This window comes from Schistocerca serialis, chromosome 3, assembly GCF_023864345.2.
Source record: "Schistocerca serialis cubense isolate TAMUIC-IGC-003099 chromosome 3, iqSchSeri2.2, whole genome shotgun sequence".
NCBI lineage: Eukaryota > Metazoa > Arthropoda > Insecta > Orthoptera > Acrididae > Schistocerca > Schistocerca serialis.
The window spans coordinates 296,232,358-296,246,193 of NC_064640.1; the positions used below are offsets into that span (position 1 = coordinate 296,232,358).

The following is a 13,836-nucleotide window of genomic DNA, read 5'->3' on the forward strand; positions in this document are numbered from 1 at the left end:
AGATCCCCAGATTTGTTCCCGATAGAACATATGTGGGACCAGTTCGGACTGTCCCATGGCAGTATCCAGGATACCAAAGACCAGTTACGGTTCAAATGGCTCTGAGCACTATGGGACTCAGCATCTTAGGTCATGAGTCCCCTAGAACTTAGAACTACTTAAACCTAACTAACCTAAGGACATCACACACATCCATGCCCGAGGCAGGATTCGAACCTGCGACCGTAGCAGTCCCGCGGTTCCGGACTGCATCGCCTAGAACCGCACGGCCACCGTGGCCGGCTAAGGCAAGTTACAACAGTTACTGTCCAGCTTGCCTCAGGAGAGGGTACAACGTTTTTATGACACCCTTCTCAACCCAGTCAGTGCACGTATCCAGGCCAGAGAGACTGAAACGTCATGCGGATAACTGAGCTCACTTTGTCAAGTTCTGTATACATTTTCTCGGTTTGGTTATCACTGAAATAGCGACACATAACCTCTAAATCTGCGAAGTTTCATGTCGTTTCCTCCTCTCCTTCAGAGTGCTTCAACTTTTTTGTCAAACAGAGTATATTCCATGGCGTTTTGTCCTTAGGGCAACGGCCTTGCCGCAGTGGGTACACCGGTTCCCGTAAGATCACCGAAGTTAGGCGCTGTCGGGCGTGGCCGGCACTTCGATGGGTCACCATCCAGGCCGCCATGTGGTGCTGCCATTTTTCGGGGTGCACTCAGCCTCGTGATGCCAATTGAGGAGCTACTCGACCGAATAGTAGCGGCTCCGGTCAAAGATCATAATCACCGGGAGAGCGGTGTGCTGCCTATACGCCCCTCCTCTCCTATCCGCATCCTCAACTGAGGATGACACGGCAGTCGGATGGTCCCGATGGGTCACTTGTGGCCTGAAGACGGAGTGCTGCTGTGCTGCTGTTTTGTCCTTAAGCGATGTGACAACATAGTGTTAGCTTATAGTACGGAAAAAGTCACATGTGCCATATGTTTGTGACCGTGTGAAAAGTTCTCTTTTACGTATTATCATGCTGCGCACCGGATCGATCTTGTAGTTGGGATGTATGGCTTGGAGACCCTTTGATAAACTGACAGGTATCTTAGCAATTATTCAGGCGCCCAGATTATATATAGATCCACTTAACATCGCTACCTTAGAAGTAAGTGGCTTTTGGATTATGGTGTCGGAGCAGTTCGCGTCACATATGAAAATGTTAGGGAACTATTCAGAGGAATAAGTCAGGCGAGACTTCAGTTTAACGTGAACTGCTTTGGCAAAACTTTAGTTCGTGAAACTGGCATTCTAATCGACGAACGCCGTTGTTCGAAGAAAAGTGAAAATAGTTCCAAACAAACGTACCTATTATCTCGCAAGCTGAATGAGGCAGAGGAAGTTCGCGCGCTGTTCTGTTAAGCAGGTGAGTGTCCTGGAAGACTTCTACCCAAGGACGCCGCAGCGGCGGCAGCAGCAGCAGTCGGATCCGGCCGCGGGGCGGGACTTATCCGCTTATAAAATGCGGAACACTGAGCGGAAGGCTGGTGTTGCGAGTTTAGCGTGGCCGGCAGAAATAACCGGCTCCGCTTCTGGTGGCCCGCCCCCGCTCGGTCACACCTCCCGCCGGCTTCACCGTTTCATTAAGAAATACGGATTCTCAGATGGCGAGAGGTGGCTACACGTAATTCACCCAGGAACATTATCGAACATGATCGTTTTGGTGGTCCAGGTGTTGTGGTGTTCGGATGCACAATGTTGCACTCGTGTACTGATCTCCAAATCTTTGAACACGGTACACTCACCTCTCGGCGTATTCTGTCACTGTACTCCTTCTCCATATGCGTCTTTTCAGGAGTCTATTAAGCCCAGACTTCAGTTTCATGAATGACAATGCGCTACCGCATCGAAAAGCACCAGTTGGAGGAGCTCTTGGAAGGAAAAGACATTCGGCAAATTAACTGGCCTGCCCGTTTCCCCGACTTAAATCCTATCGAGCACGGTTGGGAGACGTATTCCAGCACGTCCGCATGCACCAATAATCGTCTAGCAATTGTCAACCGCATTGGTGGGGACTCGAACGCCCTATCACAAGAACTCCTTACCGGCCTACCGGCGTACATTGGTGTACGCTATAAAGCATGCATTGCTGTCCGTGGTGACCGCACACCCTTTTTAAGAACCATGTCCCGCCTTCTGTGAAGTCCAAGGGAACATCACAAGTCGCAGTGACTTCAGTTTAATTATTGTCTTTGAATAAAAGTGTCATTTTGTTCTTCTCATTCCGTATTTCTTTCAGTTACTACTTGTACTGTTCCACTGCAGTTCTTATGTATAGTGGAAGCTTCATCGAGCTACATTACTTCACAGTTGCAGATCATTCAAAAACTACATTTTTCCTTAAGTTTGGCACCCCACTCTAGTTACATCAAAGTTCATCTTATGTTGTTGTCTTTGTCCGTTACACTGTTCCAGCTATACCTGTGTGCAACACTCAGACTTTCCCTATTTATGAAATGATAATTAAATGGACACCCTAACTGCAAACACGCGTTGATGTACTTTCATTGGGGACATGTTGAAAATGTGTGCCCCGACCTGGACTCGAACCCGGGATCTCCTGCTTACATGGCAGGCGCTCTATCCATCTGAGCCACCGAGGGCACAGAGGATAGTGCACCTGCAGGGACTTTTTCCTTACACGCTAACCGTGAGACCCACATTCCCAACATGTCCACACCACTACATTCGTAGTGCGCCTAATAGATGTTTGCCCATCATACTCATTACTTGTGGCAGATTAATCTACCAAGTCCCGTACGAGTTCGGGCATAACTTGTGCTTTCGCACACAAGAAAGTTAATGGCCGGGAAGCCATATTTTAATTATATATGACGGTAACAGATACTACCAGATACTACGGGAACAGATACTACCTTTCCCTATTTAGTCCGTGCTGTCCGTGCACTTTCGAAAGAGGCTAGTGCATAATGTATTAAGAAGACATCAAAGCAGCATTTAATCTGTCACTGTATAGCAGTAAAAATTCTTAATTACTCCTTATTCCTTCTTTCCCTCCTTTTTCCTCTCCTTCTGGTTTCGGAAGTGTAATTATTCTCATCCATCGAGTTTTTAATAGAGTATTATCTACATGTCTACTCACCAGTGATACTCGATATATTCTATTCTTGGCGTACGCTGCTTCTAGTGGATCAAGAAGCTACGTATAAAATTAATCTTAGAATAACAAAGATGAATTATAAATGATTCCATGATGCAGTGAAGATTAACGATGATGAATGGTCCATCGATAGTGTTAAAGAGGCTAGTCCACAATGTATTAAGAAGACATCAAAGCAGCATTAGTCTGTCATTTTATAGCAGTAAAATTTCTCAACTATTCCCTATTCCTTCTTTCCCCGTTTCTTTTTCCTCTGCTTATGGTTTCGGAAGTGTAAGTATCCTCACCCGTCGAGTTTTTAACGGAATATTATCTACATGTCTACTCACCAGTGATACTCCATATATTCTGTTCTTGGCGTACGCTGCTTTTGGCGGATGAAGAAGCGACGTATAAAATTAATCTTTGAATAACAAAGATTAATTATAAATGATTCCATGATACAATGAAGAATAACGATGATGAATGTCCATCGATAGTGTTAAATGCGGGAATGGTACATTCGGTCGAATCGAATCAGTATAATGGAGTCTGTTGGAGAAAATCGTAGTGGGCGGTTAACTCTCGTATCAGTGTAGACTGGAGTAATAATGATTCCCATTATATTGTACGAGTGATCCTTGGAAATGCGCAAAAATGTTGTACTCTGGTTTCCTGCTAATCTACCTGTAAAAAATGACCGAGTTCGTTACTCGTATCAGCGATTCACAGTTAGAAACCTTGAACATGTCCAGTCATTAATAACAATAGAAAAAAATTAATTGTAACTTTATACGCAATATCAGCAGCAACACTAAGGAGAAGTAATGCGATGCAACTAGGCATGTACTGTCATACCGAGAGGGAAGCAGGTGGGTAGCGTTATAGCTTCCTTACTTTTTATCAACTACATATACAAAGACTTACGATCCATAATGACGCTAGCTAAAGTAATCTATGAATACATATTCTAAAGGCTAATGCCTTGTGGATGCAACCACTCTCTTCTGTCATTGGTTTTCCGTTTAAGTAATTGTCATATCCTATCCTCTTCTCGGTGTCTTTCAGATACTCCTCTTCCTCTTACTTTCGTTCTCAGCACTAATAGTAATGATGAAGGTGTTACGTATGGTGACGTTTTCAGTAAATTTTGTTTTTCTCTTTTCAGTTTCCTTTAATAATTTTATCGCTTTGTTGACTTTACTCAAGACTACCAGGTTGGTTTTTCTTTCTATCCATCTCGTTCCTGTCATTTGCCACCATATCCACAATTTAACAGCTTCAAATTGATTCTTTTCAGTTTCCCCAGAGTCCAGCTTTCACTTCCATAGAGCAGCGTACTCTACAAAACAGATTTTGTAAAAGATTGTCGGTCACTGTGGCCGAGCGGTCCTAGGCGCTTCAGTCCGGAACCGCGCTGCTGCTACGTCGCAGGTTCGAATCCTGCCATTCGCATGGATGTGTGTGATGTCCTTTGGTTACTTGGTAGTTCTAAGTCTAGGGGACAGATGACCTCAGATGTTAAGTCCCATAGCGCTTAGAGCCATTTGAACCTTTTTTGTAAAGGATTACCTGACATCTCCATTAATATTTTTCTAGTTAAAATTTTTTTCTTCGTCATAAATGCGTGTTTTGTCAATGCAGTGCTTCTCTTCACTTCCATTAAACATTCACTGCCCTCTGTAATTACATCTCCGAAATAACAAAATTTTTTCACGTGAATAATTCTGACATCATCCGTTTTTATATTGGTTTTAATTTCACCCATATTTTCCTTGCTACCATTACTTTTATTTCCCCTCTGTTCACCTTTAATTTCTATGTCTGATAGGTCTTGGAACGTCCTACTCATTTCTTTTTCGGAGTCGGAAAGTATCATTTGTCAACAGCAAATCTAATACAATGTATCGTTTCACCAGTGGCTTTTATTCCCTTTGTCTTCCCTTCATGATCTGAATAGCTTCCTCAAGTAAATATTTCTTTATCTTCTTGTTTCCTGGTATTGGTTGGTTGGTTGGTTTGGGGGAAGAGACCAAACAGCGAGGTCATCGGTCTCATCGGGTTAGGGAAGGACGGAGAAGGAAGTCGGCCGTGCCCTTTCAAAGGAACCATCCCGGCATTTGCCTGGAGTGATTTAGGGAAATCACGGAAAACCTAAATCAGGATGGCCGGACGCGGGATTGAACCGTCGTCCTCCCGAATGCGAGTCCAGTGTGCTAGCCACTGCGCCACCTCGCACGGTTTCCTGGTATTAGTTCACCAATAGTGTATTGTTCGATTATTTATTTAGTTTCTATGGAGTCTGCATTGAAGTTTGCCTGTTATCAGACGGTCTTTCTGACGCCAAAACGTTAACTTAACCTAAGACAACAATGAATGTCGAGGCCGTTTTTTACTTGCGAATCACATATTTTTTGTTTTATGTGTTTATGTCTGTTGTTTCGTGCAGAGGCAAACATGGGTATCCAGCCAGGAATTTGTACAGACGAGAGTGGGAAATTGCCTGGATAGTACACTGAGGCTGCGCCGTGTGTGAGGCCATAAGGATGGAGAAAACCGATCGGTTAAAACCGACACCGGTATTTTAGTTCTGATTAACCAGTATCTTTCGTGTTTGTTTGGTTTCGGTTATAACAGTTTTTTTTTATTTTTTACTAGTGACCAGGCAGAATGACCGATATACACTCCTGGAAATTGAAATAAGAACACCGTGAATTCATTGTCCCAGGAAGGGGAAACTTTATTGACACATTCCTGAGTCAGATACATCACATGATCACACTGACAGAACCATAGGCACATAGCCACAGGCAACAGAGCATGCACAATGTCGGCACTAGTACAGTGTATATCCACCTTTCGCAGCAATGCAGGCTGCTATTCTCTCATGGAGACGATCGTAGAGATGCTGGATGTAGTCCTGTGGAACGGCTTGCCATGCCATTTCCACCTGGCTCCTCAGTTGGACCAGCGTTCGTGCTGGACGTGCAGACCGCGTGAGACGACGCTTCATCCAGTCCCAAACATGCTCAATGGGGGACAGATCCGGAGATCTTGCTGGCCAGGGTAGTTGACTTACACCTTCTAGAGCACGTTGGGTGGCACGGGATACATGCGAACGTGCATTGTCCTGTTGGAACAGCAAGTTCCCTTGCCGGTCTAGGAATGGTAGAACGATGGGTTCGATGACGGTTTGGATGTACCGTGCACTATTCAGTGTCCCCTCGACGATCACCAGTGGTGTACGGCCAGTGTAGGAGATCGCTCCCCACACCATGATGCCGGGTGTTGGCCCTGTGTGCCTCGGTCGTATGCAGTCCTGATTGTGGCGCTCACCTGCACGGCGCCAAACTCGCATACGACCAAGGCAGAAGCGACTCTCATCGCTGAAGACGACACGTCTCCATTCGTCCCTCCATTCACGCCTGTCGCGACACCACTGGAGGCGGGCAGCACGATGTTGGGGCGTGAGCGGAAGACGGCCTAACGGTGTGCGGGACCGTAGCCCAGCTTCATGGAGACGGTTGCGAATGGTCCTCGCCGATACCCCAGGAGCAACAGTGTCCCTAATTTGCTGGGAAGTGGCGGTGCGGTCCCCTACGGCACTGCGTAGGATCCTACGGTCTTGGCGTTCATCCGTGCGTCGCTGCGGTCCGGTCCCAGGTCGATGGGCACGTGCACCTTCCGCCGACCACTGGCGACAACATCGATGTACTGTGGAGACCTCACGCCTCACGTGTTGAGCAATTCGGCGGTATGTCCACCCGGCCTCCCGCATGCCCACTATACGCCCTCGCTCAAAGTCCGTCAACTGCACATACGGTTCACGTCCACGCTGTCGCGGCATGCTACCAGTGTGAAAGACTGCGATGGAGCTCCGTATGCCACGGCAAACTGGCTGACACTGACGGCGGCGGTGCACAAATGCTGCGCAGCTAGCGCCATTCGACGGCCAACACCGCGGTTCCTGGTGTGTCCGCTGTGCCGTGCGTGTGATCATTGCTTGTACAGCCCTCTCGCAGTGTCCGGAGCAAGTATGGTGGGTCTCACACACCGGTGTCAATGTGTTCTTTTTTCCATTTCCAGGAGTGTTTTGTGTACAAATTTTATTTTCCTTTCTAAATTAAACGTTTTTAAAAACGAGTAATACTTGTCCGTAAAATTTAAATTGCTTTGAAATATTCGGTTATTATAAAATATGAGGAAAACTATTAGTGCTCTTTTAATAACAATGCTGAGAGCTAGAAATGACCAACGAACACTTGATATAAGAATCTCAGCAGCACTGTTTTATTGTTTTGCGCGTCTTTTACAGTTAATGGTTGAAATGGCTCTGAGCACTATGGGACTTAATTTCTAATGTCATCAGTCCCCTAGAACTTAGAACTACTTAAACCTAACTAACCTAAGGACATCACATACATCCATGCTCCAGGCAGGATTCGAACCAGCGACCGTAGCGGTCGCACGGTTCCAGACTGTAGCGCCTAGAACCGCTCGGCCACCACGGCCGGCTATACTTAACAGTGACAGATTCCTAGAGCACGTTAATACTGAAATTAAAAAAAAAACATAATAAACGAAATAAAATCAACTGTCACATTTGCAAGGCAGACTAATGTATTTGTGGAGAAGCTGAGGGTGTAGCAGGAATAGGAACGCACAGCAGAGAGATCTAATCTGCTGCCTGCGGCGACATAATTTGCCTTTATCTATTTGTAGCTTTCCAGGCTCTTTTTTCACGCTTTTGTCGTAACTATTCGTTTTTCTAACTAACTCGCTTTTTATTGTATGAAAATAAATCTTAAGAAAGAAATTGCTGAAATTTTTCCACGAATTGAGACGAAAATTTTTCTTCGACCTTCTGGAGTCGAACTAACGTTTGTTTTTAAAAATCTAGTGGATGAAATTAACATTTTACAGTTTTGCGATTGATGGAGATGGAGCTTCATATTCAATCTTATATTTTTGTAAGTGGTCCACGAGCCGAGATATCGTGGATTATGCAAGCGCGGGCCGTTTAGAATCAGTTTTCAGATAGAGCGAGCGCCGTTTCCTCCCACACAGCCGCCCGCTAATGCACTCCGTGCGGGCACGCTTCACTTCGTTACTCAGTTACCAGTGGCTGCTTGTGAGTATACATTCTGGGTGTTCTCAGATTTTTAGGTTCAGATAAATCTGAGACTGTGAAGTTAACAGCATCTGCTGTATAACAGCTATGGTTATCAACAAGTTTATAAATCTACAGCCACTGCAAATAATAATAACAGTAATAATAATAGTAAGACGAAGAATAAGGTGCATAACTTATCCGACAAAAGGAAGAATTGTTTCTGTGGAATTTTGTTGTTTTGTATAAATGAAGTACTGTTTAGGGAAATAGCGAAATAATGTGTAATTTTCGCAACTCTCCATTTCTCCTTTTTTTTTTTTTTTTTGTAAGTGGGAGTTTTCGGGATTTTTTCCATTTTTTCAGACAAATGTACAAGTTCCCTAACACATGTATTAGTTCACGAATTTACTTCCGGGCTGAAAATCAGATATTCTTACGCTGCACCTACACAACAACTTGGGCTAACTGTACACTTCCTTGTTAAATGTTTTCTTGTAGTCATGCTTACTTGATTTCGTCATTCTCTCAGTCCAAGGGGTCTGTTCTCAGAGACCCTATTTCCTTTGCGTTTAACTTTTCGTGGTAACTTACATTTCTGTTCCCCCAAGGAGATTTTCACTCTGCAGTGGAATGTGCGCTAATATGAAACTTGCTTTCAGACTGAATCTGTGTGCCAGACCGAGACTAGAAGTCGGGACCTTTGCCTTTCGTGGGTAAGTGCTCTGCCGACTGAGCTACCCAGACACGACTCACGACCCGCTTTACTTTTCTGTTGGCATTTAAAATAGATTCAATGTAGTTCATGTTAGCACTGCACACGAAATATGGTTCCCGCAGAGTAAACAACCAACTCGAAACACAAAGTGCCGTTTGTGGAAATGATTAAACTCACGTAGTAATGTGTACCAACATCCTCACTTGACTAGAATACACGTGAGGTGCTGAGACCCAGAAGGGTCTAAAGCACTCAGCCAGCGATCCCACATTTAAGTGCATGTCAGAGAAACCAATGATATAGCTTTTCGAGAATTTTCATACATACAATGTGGACCTATAACACAGATAAACCTGACTCACAATAAGATCAACAGATTTCAGAAGCGTGGATAAATTCTACAATCTCACAATCAATGGTGATGTGCTTTAGGCCCTTATGGTTCTCAGCGCCTCGAATGGGTTATTGTACGATAAAATGCGTAACTTAATATACTATGGCTCATTCAGAAACCCACAAAATAGGTTTACTGTCAGTACAACTTCACATATATTGACGTCCAGTCTAACTTTACTATAGTATATAGTGAGAGAATTAGCATATCTGAGAAGTGTGCTACCATCTAGCAGGATTTATGCCCAATGCCCAGCGAACAGGGATAAAAGTCGGCTGCAGTATGCTATCACCTGGTGGCACTGACGTAGATTTCTAGTTGAATGGCAAGGGCTAGCTGTGGACATCCTGAACCGTGCACGTTGTTTATCAGATCCGTATGCATTTGGCCCGTAAGGTAATTACGTCACGCGAGCTGCGCATGCGCAAAAGCTCCTTAAAATGTGCACAACTGAAGGTGTGCTCGCGATCCTGGTGTCAAGTTTCACAGAGTATAGAGGAGAAGTAGCGTGGTAGATTCCCTCATGTAGAGGATAATATAGTCTTGCGAAATCGGATAAATACTTTTGATAAAAAAACTGTATACTTCCCTGACAAGATAGGATAACGAGATGAAAGTCAAGTAGAGGAAAAATTTTCCTGCCATGTATCACTCTTACTGAAGAAAAATTTTGTGTGTCCACAAATTTAGTGTTCTTGCTTTCAAAAACTCATATTACAGAATTTATATATTTATTGAAGGATTCTCTGAAGATAGAATCGGGTCACAACATCATGTTATTCGTAGAGCCCAGTTGAAATATTGGGAAATTTGTGCTGATATCCATGATTCGCGTGTGTGTCAGGTAACTTGCATAATTTATGTATGGTTTCTTCAGCCATGCTATAGAGCAACGGTCGTCATATTGCAGACCTGCACTCGGCACGCGTTCTCAGACTATTTTATACCAACACGCATCTACAGCTGACAGCTTAATCCAAAAACGGCAACCAAGGTTAAAACAAAAATATTAACAGAGACAATAATACTTTAAGACATGCTTAATTTTAATTGACATTGGCGAATCCGGCCCTGAGGTAAGTGAAGTTGGTCGCTTACCTTAGGAACAGAGGGATAAGTAGTGTGGCACTGTGAGTAGGATGTGAGAGAGGGAATATTTTATTGTTTGTGTTTCCATACAGGCAACTCTTGGACGTGCGGAACTCGTACATATCAGCTGCTATGGTATAAACTTTGAGACGGAAGTAACATACACTCCTGGAAATTGAAATAAGAACATCGTGAATTCATTGTCCCAGGAAGGGGAAACTTTATTGACACATTCCTGGGGTCAGATGCATCACATGATCACACTGACAGAACCACAGGCACATAGACACAGGCAACAGAGCATGCACAATGTCGGCACTAGTACAGTGTATATCCACCTTTCGCAGCAATGCAGGCTGCTATTCTCCCATGGAGACGATCGGAGAGATGCTGGATGTAGTCCTGTGGAACGGCTTGCCATGCCATTTCCACCTGGCGCCTCAGTTGGACCAGCGTTCGTGCTGGACGTGCAGACCGCGTGAGACGACGCTTCATCCAGTCCCAAACATGCTCAATGGGGGACAGATCCGGAGATCTTGCTGGCCAGGGTAGTTGACTTACACCTTCTAGAGCACGTTGGGTGGTACGGGATACATGCGGACGTGCATTGTCCTGTTGGAACAGCAAGTTCCCTTGCCGGTCTAGAAATGGTAGAACGATGGGTTCGATGACGGTGTGGATGTACTGTGCACTATTCAGTGTCACCTCGACGATCACCAGTGGTGTACGGCCAGTGTAGGAGATCGCTCCCCACACCATGATGCCGGGTGTTGGCCCTGTGTGCCTCGGTCGTATGCAGTCCTGATTGTGGCGCTCACCTGCACGGCGCCAAACACGCATACGACCATCATTGGCACCAAGGCAGAAGCGACTCTCATCGCTGAAGACGACACGTCTCCATTCGTCCCTCCATTCACGCCTGTCGCGACACCACTGGAGGTGGGCTGCACGATGTTGGGGCGTGAGCGGAAGACGGCCTAACGGTGTGCGGGACCGTAGCCCAGCTTCATGGAGACGGTTGCGAATGGTCCTCGCCGATACCCCAGGAGCAACAGTGTCCCTAATTTGCTGGGAAGTGGCGGTGCGGGCCCCTATGGCACTGCGTAGGATCCTACGGTCTTGGCATGCATCCGTGCGTCGCTTCGGTCCGGTCCCAGGTCGACGGGCACGTGCACCTTCCGCCGACCACTGGCGACAACATCGATGTACTGTGGAGACCTCACGCCCCACGTGTTGAGTAATTCGCGGTACGTCCACCCGGCCTCCCGCATGCCCACTATACGCCCTCGCTCAAAGTCCGTCAACTGCACATACGGTTCACGTCCACGCTGTCGCGGCATGCTACCAGTGTTAAAGACTGCGATGGAGCTCCGTATGCCACGGCAAACTGGCTGACACTGACGGCGGCGGTGCACAAATGCTGCGCAGCTAGCGCCATTCGACGGCCAACACCGCGGTTCCTGGTGTGTCCGCTGTGCCGTGCGTGTGATCATTGCTTGTACAGCCCTCTCGCAGTGTCCGGAGCAAGTATGGTGGGTCTGACACACCGGTGTCAATGTGTTCTTTTTTCCATTTCCAGGAGTGTAGATTCATGAATTTGCAACACAGAGATGGCCATCCTGAAGTTCGGTACTAATTTGTAGCAAGGTGTATGAAATTAAATTAAGGCTGTTATAATACGACAAAATGAGTAGAAGAAAAATGGCTTTCGAAACATTTAGTACAGGGCTATTACAAATGATTGAAGCGATTTCATAAATTCACTGTAGCTCCATTCATTGACATATGGTCACGACACACTACAGATACGTAGAAAAACTCATAAAGTTTTGTTCGGCTGAAGCCGCACTTCAGGTTTCTGCCGCCAGAGCGTTCGAGAGCGCAGTGAGACAAAATGGCGACAGGAGCCGAGATAGCGTATGTCGCGCTTGAAATGCACTCACATCAGTCAGTCATAACAGTGCAACGACACTTCAGGACGAAGTTGAACAAAGATCCACCAACTGCTAACTCCATTCGGCGATGGTATGCGCAGTTTAAAGCTTCTGGATGCCTCTGTAAGGGGAAATCAACGGGTCGGCCTGCAGTGAGCGAAGAAACGGTTGATCGCGTGCGGGCAAGTTTGACGTGTAGCCCGCGGAAAATTGGCTCATGCCAGAACTGGAGACCGACAGCGCCGACTTCATCTTTCAACAGGATGGTGCTCCACCGCACTTCGATCATGATGTTCGGCATTTCTTAAACAGGAAATTGGAAAACCGATGGATCGGTCGTGGTGGAGATCATGATCAGCAATTCATGTCATGGCCTCCACGCTCTCCCGAGTTAACCCCATGCGATTTCTTTCTGTGGGGTTATGTGAAAGATTCAGTGTTTAAACCTCCTCTACCAAGAAACGTGCCAGAACTGCGAGCTCGCATCAACAATGCTTTCGAACTCATTGATGTGGACATGCTGCGCCGAGTGTGTGAGGAACTTGATTATCGGCTTGATGTCTGCCGAATCACTAAATGGGCACATATCGAACATTTGTGAATGCCTAAAAAAACTTTTTGAGTTTTTGTATGTGTGTGCAAAGCATTGTGAAAATATCTCAAATAATAAAGTTGTTGTAGAGCTGTGAAATCGCTTCAATCATTTGTAATAACCCTGTACAAATTTGTGGTCATGTCTCATGATGCATTTAAATATAAGTGCAATTACTTTTATTAATCAGTTAATAATCTGCTCACACAAACAACAGAGCGCCACTTCATCAGGCAGTGTCACAACTTTGGGTCGCTGAGTGTGGCCGCAGTCTGAAACGGTAAACAGTCGAGCGCTAACTGCTCCAACTGGTGCCTATTTTTAATGACCAATACTTGGGGGCCGTTGGCCAATCTACTGTATCCTTACTATATCTAGTGGGAGCCTATAACATACTAATTTATGTAGGTTATCAATAAATAATGACATCGGTACATATGCGGCTGGACGTGCCTTTCCATAATGTCAGTATTGGCCCTTGAGAAAAAAAGTTTGACGACCACTACTCTAGAGTTTGACTCTGTACTAGAAACCTGATGAAATAATGTTCCATTGATGCAGGTAGATTAATCTGATTGAGGAAATGAAGTCGTTTCCGTCTGAACACGTAAATTAATAGAAGTATGAAGAAACTTTGCTGGGTAAACTACGACTATTCCTTTCTATTGGCAGGAACAGATAGTGATAAAGAAAACAAGTGTTTTAGCAAAGACTGTAGTGCACTCACAAAAACTAATTCCGATCTCATAGTAATGCTCACTAACAGGCAAAATCAGTTGCGATTAGTAACACCTGACTGCCGCGCTTAAATCGTGAAAACATAGGCAAGTAAAATTAATGACGCAGATGAACTAATTCA

The 13,836-nt window shown here is 45.3% G+C and overlaps 1 protein-coding gene and 1 non-coding gene across 2 annotated transcripts in view; both read right to left on the reverse strand.

Annotated features, from left to right (window-relative positions):
- LOC126470795 (innexin shaking-B) overlaps positions 1 to 13,836 on the reverse strand; it is a 424,307-nt gene that overhangs the window by 214,073 nt on the left and 196,398 nt on the right. The gene's annotated exons all lie outside the window — the stretch shown is intronic.
- Trnat-ugu (transfer RNA threonine (anticodon UGU)) lies at positions 2,570 to 2,644 on the reverse strand. The gene has a single exon. It is a non-coding gene; the product is annotated as a tRNA-Thr (tRNA).